Genomic DNA, 10,000 nt, shown 5'->3' on the forward strand with positions numbered 1-10,000 from the left:
GTATAAACGTACAGTAAGGCAGACGACAAGCATTAACCAAAACTCGCTCGTGTATGTAACCTCGATTTCTGTCATGGTCACATGTTTTCACAGGGTAGCTGAAATAAATTCCGTTTCCTCTCCCTCTGTTATTGTTGCTTTATGTTATAGATGGGAATTATTTCCTTCGCAAAAATGGTAAGAAAAAGACTGTTAAACTGTCAAAAATTATTCGAATAAATGCATTCTATTCATATTTACAATTGTTCCTCTACATTTAAAAATGTTAAAGGTATGCACCCTAAAATATCAGAATACAAGCATTTTATTACACGGATTGTCATTTACCAGGCCGCCCTAGTCGTATAATGATATACACTAAACCAGGGGTTCTCAATGTGATCGATATCGAACACTAGGGGTCGACGGGGGCCATCCAAGGGGTCGATGAATAGACAGAGGGTCGTGGATGTTTACCGGGGGTCGAAGGAAGCATTCAAGCCTCCAATTATAAATTCTAAATAAAAGTTTGTAAATCTTTGAAGAAAATCGGACACCATTATATATATATATATATATATATATATATATATATATATATATATATATATATATATATATATATATATATATATATTCTTTTTTTTTACATTAATTCAGTACGGCAAAATTTCAGTATATCTCCGGAAATTTCAGATCTGGTAATAGCGCCTTCAGCCAACCCCATCCCCCTCATCTACTCTCGCAGTTGAACTGTTCGTACAGGATATATTCCTGTTTGCATCCCGTTCCGAGCAAGCGAGCGGATCACCCTCCCCCCCCCACCACGCCCATCTCTCTCGCATACAGGAGAGATAGTATTTCAGTACACTCCCAGCTCTGAATGTTGTCCGTAAACTGATTGTCAAAAATTGTTTGACAGACATTCTGGCTGCTCTTTCCTTTTCTTTATATTGTATATCAACTGCTCGTACTACTACAACTGCGTCTCAAATAGATTTTATTCTCGTATTTTCTTTCTCCCTGAAATAAAAGCGAATTGGTCCATAGAATATTTGAAACTCCAATGGGGCTCAACCAGTTAAAAAGTTACAGAGCCCATGCTCTAAACGATCCAGTCACATATGCATCCCCATACATAAATTTAGAATCGACCTTATTAAATGCTTTCAATAATTCTGATCGGCTTTTGCAATCAGTACCTGTGCCACCCTTAAAGTTCTGATCTATGACGTCAACGTTATAGTGACGAAATCTTCTGTTGTATTCAATTCATACTATCCCTCATTCACAAATCACGGTGTGCTATTGTCATGTGATCTTGTATGCGAGGCTGCCATACAGTGTAACTGCAAAAATAAGCGCTTTCATAATACAATCCGAATAATGACTGAGGCACATGTTGCAACAGTTGCAAAGTGTGTAATTTCAGCAGATTATTAACATTATATTCGTAGATTATTTGGCATAAATATTTAAGCGGTATTATTGGGAGTGTAGAAAATGTATATCATTATTGTTGAGACTATAAATAGCACTAACTGGAATTCATCTTAATATGTGATTATTATTGTTGATCTCATTATTATCCTCACATTCAATAATGTCATTCAAAAGCAGCTTCCTAATTAATTTTCATACACTGGTGACGAATGAAAAAAACATAAACAATAAAAGGATGATGATGATGATGATGATGATAGTATAATGATTAAGATAATAATAATGATTCTGAAGATAAAAATGATTATAATAATAATAATAATAATAAAAATAATAATAATAATAATAATAATTATTATTATTATTATTATTATTATTATTATTATTATTACTATCATCATCATAGTAATAATAATAATAATGATAATAATCATCATCATCATCATCATAAGCATAATAATAATAATCATAATAATAATAACAATAATAACAATAATAATAACAATAATAATAACAACAACAATAATAATAATAATGATAATAATAATAATAATTACAGTGATGATAATGACAATAACAAAACAACAACAATGATGATGATGATGATAATGATGATGATGACTTTTGGGAAACCATCAAGCTTGTGTTGCAGGTTTCGATGTACACTAAACGATTTCAAGTAGATTTCTCCTACACTATCATCACCATCAATCATCATCATATATCACCATCATCATCATCACCATAACCATCATAACTATCCCCTTCAAAAACCTGTTTAATCACCACTACAAAAGCAGGTCTTAATCATATGTTCTTGGTATGTAACCAGTGAAGGGCACACATATCCAGTTCAGTGACGGGGTATTGCTTTAATGACATTATTAACCAGGCACAGTCACAGTCTTTTTTTTTTCATTTAACTGTGATTGCTCGGTTGCTCCGCTTCATCTTGCATCCTAGATATTTATTGTTGATTATTCCGAAATAGATTTGCTGCCTTCCTACAAAGATTGGCTGGTGGTTGTCCTGATATTGCAACCAATTGGTAATGATGATTGATGCTACTAATAATGATCACAAAAACACCAACAACAATAATGATAATAATAATTATTTATTTTTATTATTATCATTATAATGTTGATTGATGGTGATGATGAGATGGTGATGATGATGATGATGATGATGATGATGATGATGATGATGATGATGATGATGATGATGATGATGATGATGATGATGATTATGATTATGATTATGATTATGATTATGATTATGATGATAATGATAATGATAATGATAATGATAATGATGATAGCAACATGAATAACAACAATAACAATAATAATAGTAATAATACCGGTATTAATAATGATTATATGATGACTCTTCTTCTTTTAACGGTAGGTTCATGTCCGAGCCGCCATGGTCACAGCATGATACTTAATTGTAGTTTTCATGTTGTGATGCTCTTGGAGTGAGTACGTGGTAGGGTCCCCAGTTCCTTTCCACGGAGAGTGCCGGTGGTACCTTTTAGGTAATCATTCTCTCTATTTATCCGGGCTTGGGACCAGCACTTGACTTGGGCTGGCTTGGCCACCCAGTGGCTAAGTAGGCAATCAAGGTGAAGTTCCTTGCCCAAGGGAACAACGCGGCGGTCGGTGACTCGAACCCTCGAATTCAGATTGCCGTCGTGACAGTCTTGAGTCCGACGCTCTAACCATTCGGCCACCGCGGGCTTATATATAAAAATAAGTCGCATATTAAGCCTTTAGCCACGGCACTGAAAAGCTCAGTCTAGCTTCAGTATCCGTCTCATTTATTCACAGCCAATTTTTAATTTCGCCAAATTACTTTTCATTTAATTTGTTGCCGCTAGTAACTGAGAAAAAGCACACACGATTCGACCCGTGTCATGTTCCACGCCGTCTAATGCTTTACAGACTTAGGATGTAAAGCGCTTCAATCTTTGCCTGAAGATAGGTTGCCTCTTAGCGTACTCAATTTGTTGCAAGAACTGCCTCTCAGAGCTACACTGATTACCTACTGAAACAGGTGCCATAGCATCATCTACATCAACACCGAGGACATCGTCTAGCACCTTACTGACTTCGGATGCAGAGCGCTCTCGCTAGAACTTACTGAACACGTCCTGCTTCTAGATTTCCTTGTGTTCATACTATTCCATGAAATGCTCCTCAGAGTTAATCTGAATACCATTGCAAACGTCTGCATTACTTGCCTGGCGATCTACGTTAGGCGTGCCAGTCCCTGCAATTGTAGCTGGGATTACGTCAGCATCAGGATGAACTGCTGTACCAGGAGTCATAGGATCCGTGTTATGGTAAATGGCTGCACTGGAGAAATTATCTCTTCCAGGAGCGTCCCCCTTAAGTGTGGTCTCATGCCTACTCTCTCCCTTGTTCAAGGGAGATGCGCCAGATGCATTATTAGATGCATTCCCGCACTTTAACATATTCCGCAAGTCAACCATATGTCTTGTGAACTCTAATTTCCTTCCAGGATTAATATGATGACTATAAGGATAATAATATCAATAATAATAATAATAATAACAATTATTATTCTATTATGTATATATATATATATATATATATATATATAGATATAGATATATCAGAATCTAACTATAACAACAGCAGTTTCTAGAACCTTACTTGCCTGGTCCCTGAGGACTAAATTCTGCAATCGAGGTGGGAATCGGCCGCTCTAGGAGTGTAGTTGAATACTGCTGTTGATGCTTCGAAAATGGTTAAGAAATAGCCAGTATCACGACACTGGAAACATCGTAATAGTAAAAAATAATTTCCATATTAAAGAAATAGAAATTTACTAAAAGCATTAAGGTAGGAGTGTCTAAAACATTTTTTTATTAAACAATGTCTGTAAGAATGCTTTTATAGAAAAGAAATTAAGCTTATTACGGGAAATAATCTCAGAACAAAGTAATAACAAGTTCATCAGAATAATAAACTGTTAGAACCTATGCAAAGGGAGCGTCTGAGAGCATAGAATAAAATATAGCAATAGCGGTGTCACTTATATAGCAGTGTCTTGGGAACGCTGTACTCTCGCCTGACGTTACCTTCCACTAGATTTAACCACCAGGGAAAGGAATAGGGACAAAAGGGCCCTGCATAGGTAGGCACTGTAGACCACGGTTCTTCAAAGTACGGGTACACATATATATATGTGTGTGTGTGTGTGTGTGTGTGTGTGTGTGTGTGTGTGTGTGTGTGTGTGTGTGTGTGTGTGTGTGTGTGTGTGTGTGTGTGTGTGTGTGTGTGTACATATGTATATATACATGTACATATATATATATATAAATATATATATATATATATATATATATATATATATATATATATATATTTGTGCAGACACACACACACCTATGTATCACATGTATACATACACACCTATATATCACATGTATAATCAAATGCGTAGGTTTGCTAAACCAAGAAACCGGTTGTCTGACTGACAAAGAGAAATAATAATAATCGTTGAAGAACAGTGGCAACGACTAAAATTATCAACATTAATTTTCAGGAGTTAGGCTTAGACTGTAAATATTTTTTTCATGGATATTCCGTAATATTGAGTCCAATTTGGAATTAAATTTGATAACGATTACTAAAGCTTCTTCACATTCTAGTTATGTGCTTGGTAATATATCTGCAAAACTCAAGTTGCATTTTTTAACCTTGAGCGCAATTCCCACTGTTATACAATTACACTCATCATTCAAAACTGAAGTAGAAGGAGCGAGATTACTTTGCTTTCTTGGTACTCATTCATTTCTCTCTGTGGAGCCTTTACATTCTGTATAAATCCACATTTTGAGGCTACCATCAAAGCCAAGTACTGTGTTTACTTGTTTACAATCCCACAGTGTGCTACGAGAGATCCGCTCGTTCAGAGAATATATCTTTTTTTTCTTTTTGTTAGTTACGTCAGGGACTGACGTCAGATTTTCTATAAAATCTACTGTAAAAGTTTTTCTACACAGAGCGTTCTGTAAATTGACACAGCAAAAGAGGTTAACGATTACACCTCCCCCCCCCCCACACACACACATACACATACACAAACACACGTGTGTGTGTGTGTGTGTGTGTGTGTGTGTGTGTGTGTGTGTGTGTGTGTGTGTGTGTGTGTGTGTGTGTGTGTGTGTGTGTGTGTGTGTGTGTGTGTGTGTGTGTGTGTGTGTGTGTGTGCTAGCTCCGGCATTAGACGCCGATTATTGCCAATACCTCGTCTTTGTAGCTATTGTTGATCGACCAGCAACCTCCTGTCGCGGCCAAACGCTTTTTCAATTTCATTACTTTAAGACCGATATTGTCAAAGGACAGGCATGATAGTTACCACTACAAGTTAGAGCAAGGGGTTCACTTTAAAGAATATGATACTTATGGGGTGCTATTTTTTATATGTGTATATATATATATATATATATATATATATATATATATATATATATATATATATATATATATTGTATATATATATATATATATATATATATATATATATATATATATATATATGTATATTTTCTAGTGTATGTTTTTAGCTCAACATTTCCGTTACTTGCTTTTATTTCACTGTTTTATCTTTCGGTTAGTTTATTATTATTATTATTATTATTATTATTATTATTATTATTATTATTATTATTATTATTGTTATTATTATTATTGCTACTTTTTATTATTAATTTCATGTTGGTTGATTTTTATGTTCTGGGGATGCCTTTTTATTATAAATATCATAAACAATCTTATTCTTTCTTAAATCTAAAACCTCTTGATCTGGTCACCCTAGGTCTTCGAGGTCGGGTCTTATGCGTGAGGGGGTGAAACAAGGAAGTTCGAAACACTGGAGACTGGTCTTCAGTTGACCGGATTGGCCTCATCCTACTGTTGTGTGACATATTTTTCATTACAAAAACATACACCTGGATTCGCGGATTCATGTATGCGAACGGATGATGGCCACGGTTCCCACTTCGGGTGTTTTCTTTTCTTTTGACGCCTTTCGGTACGCCCTTGCGTCTCTTATTAAACGCCCCGCCTCCCGGAGGATACGTAGCGAATTTCTGGTCCCAGAGAGTTCGTAGTCCACACCCACCCCTTTCAAAACTTGGATAGGTGGCAACCTCTTGCCTGCGTGAGCAGTGGAGTTGTGGTGTACCTCTTTGCTATATGACTACAACGCGGGTTTTGCAGAGTATGACCTACGAACAGGGTGGCCGTTTTATAAAATGACATCAAGGCGTTACAGCACAACCCGCTCGTCACAACCGTGAAACCCTTGTATACTTTTCATCTTTATCGTGACATTTAGTGTCCATACTTTTTAAAAAATAATCTGCTGGAGAGGACTCCTGTATTACCGATTTTATGGTTTTGCTTTTGATTTTACTTTTACTCTTAACCGTGCTTGCCCTCAGTTGTGATATTTGACTTGTAGTCTCGCTATAAGAAAGCCGTTGGAAATGGATACTGGTATCTCTCGATTGCTGTAAACCTAGGAGATAAACTTAGGCAGGCTTTCCCCCATGTCCACACCTTATAATTCACGACCAGAGGAATACTCGTCAGCTCCTGTGGAAAGGGTTAGTGTCAGAGCGTCTGCCCATACACTACTACACTAACCAAATTAAAGGGAGATTAGTGGTCCTGTAGGTAGGGTGGTAGGCAGGTCGTAGTGGGTAGGAATTCTTGGTGCCTTCTACTTTTTATTTTGTGCTTTTTTGAATGCCACAGTACCCTCAGTGCTTCGCCTATTTATAATTTTATGATTATTTTGTGTTTTATATATCATGTTATCTCTACTTAATTATTAATAGTGCTATACTGACTCTCTTGCCCAACAAAGTAATAAATCCTGTAAAGGTAAAGAAAAGTAAATGGAAAATACAATATACTTGTGAAGTTAAAAGGATTGGTGGTATCTGGAAATAATATAAATAATAATAATCTTTCAATCTATTTTATCTATACATAACATCATTTTAATTAATTTTATCTGTGCGTAACAATTTTATTAGTTTCATCCGTACGTAATACTTTTATTAATTTCATCTGCACGCACATTAACTTCAATTTTATCTGTACGTAACATCGGTCTCGGGGACTTCGGAGTTGATTCTCTTGAGAACTTTTTGCCATAGTAGCATACGCATCTGTAAAGGTAAAAGAAAATTAGATTAAGAGAAACGAAAAGTAAAGAAAGAGCGAAACGTAATGATAAAAACCCTCAGTAATAATCATAAGTAAGAGGAACAAATGCGATGAATCAATGATCTTAAACTTTGGAATAATCAAACATAATGGAAAGAAAATGACTTATATAATCGAAGTGAATGTAATACTAAGATGAAAATACTGAATTAAAGAGTTTGATTCAAATAAAGGATGTTTACTTACCTGGGCATTTGTTTACCAACAAATCAGAATAGAAGTATGCATACCCAGAGTCTGAAAAGAGTTGTAACAAGTGGGCACTCAATCAGTGTATAACTACACGGTGGTGCAAGTTTGAGATTGTTACCTGAGGAATGTCATTGAAATGTTTATTGTAAACAGTCATGATTTTTTTTTTCTTGATAAACAGTCATATGCTCTGTTGGGCATAGCATTAAGAGAAAGTCTTTGTATTAGTGATTCTAATTTACGTTTGCTGCCGTCGTGGTTACCCTACACATGGAAGGATAATGGTTAATATAATAAAATTAAAAGAAAGTAAGAAATAAGAGACTGGAAGAGAAAACGAATAGAGAATTAAGAGCAATACTGAATAAACCAAAGTACAGAAGTCGAGATTGGCGAGTGTGAGGTGTGCTTGTTTGTGCGTCCTCCACCTAGGTTCGAACACGCTCTCCAGTGCTGTCACACACGTACTCCATGTGCTTGTGTTTCATACACACACACACACACACACACACACACACACACACACACACACACACACACACACACACACACACACACACACACACACACACACACACACACACACACAAACAAACACAAACACACACACAAACACACACACACAAACAAACACAAACACACCCACACACCTATGTACCACATGTATACACACACACACCTATATATCGCATGTATAATCAGCTCATGTTACATTTGGGAAACAGAAAAAGTAATATACATATATGTGTGTGTGCGTATATAAGTATATAAGTATAAGTATATATAAGTATAAGTATATATACACGTGTGTGTGCGTGTGTGTTTATATATTTATGCATATGATTGTGTATATATACATATATGTAAATATATATATATATATATATATATATATATATATATATATATATATATATATATATATATATATATATATATATATACACGCACACACACACATTTATATATGTGCGTATTTGTGAATTTGTGTATACATATATGCCACGCAGCTGTAAAAGGCAAGCACTCCGAATATCAACGCGTAGAGGTAGTGAGGATCTCTGTCTGACGTGACGTCACTTTTCATGCGAAGGCTTTCCTCGCAAGCAATGCCGTCCGATACATCTGCGTCTGGCCAGGGACAGATGTGGAACGATATTGCTTACATCGACCGCTGGCTCCGACGACATACCGCCTGAAACGGTTAAACGCGTTTGATTAGGAAGGGCACCGAATCAGGCAAGGGTGGCACTGCCAAACAACCTCTTAATTAAGAATTGGGAAAGGCCCGTGTTCAGCAGTGGGATGACAGGATTTGCAATAACAATAATGATGATAATATTAATAATATTAACAATAATCATTTATACACACGAACGCACCCACACACACGCACACGCGCGCACACACACACACACACACACACACACACACACACACACACACACACACACACACACACACACACACACACACACACACACACACACACACACACTGTATGATGTAGCAGACTGGACCGATGACTTCACCTCGCTCCCCCCATGCTTCCTCCAGCTGCTTCAGTCACTTCCGGCAGCTGGGATGCTCACTACTTATACCGAGGAGGACCTAGGCCTAGAGAGTTCGTGACCAGGGCCTAGAGAGTTCAGATCGAGCTCAGCGGTCACCGAGCGCGGGTCATCGGGACCCCGCGCGGCGCTTTTACCCTAAGCCAGGTCGTAGCGTGTGTTCAACCCTTCACATGTGTTGTGAGTCTTACCTACGTTGCCTGCCATTACTGCTCACCATTGTACTAGAGTACTCGTAGACTCTTACAGACTGGTGACAGGGTGGTCGCTACATCCTTTCGGCTCGCAGCACGAATGACAAAACTTTGAAGAAAAAAACAAAAAAACGCTCGACCGCTCCAAGACATGTCTAAGAAAAAAAACACGTAAATACACATTTGGGCCCTTCCCCTTTTCTTATTTCTTTTCCCCTCCTTCTCCCATAAATGTGTTAAACTGTTGTTTTTTTGGGGGGGTAAAAATGCCAAGTGACAGCAAATGGCACACATTTTATCTTATTTTATCTTATCAGGAATATCATTTCATTTTATCTCGTTCCTCCCC

The sequence above is a fragment of the Penaeus monodon genome, chromosome 14 (genome assembly GCF_015228065.2).
Source record: "Penaeus monodon isolate SGIC_2016 chromosome 14, NSTDA_Pmon_1, whole genome shotgun sequence".
Taxonomy (NCBI): Eukaryota; Metazoa; Arthropoda; class Malacostraca; order Decapoda; family Penaeidae; genus Penaeus; species Penaeus monodon.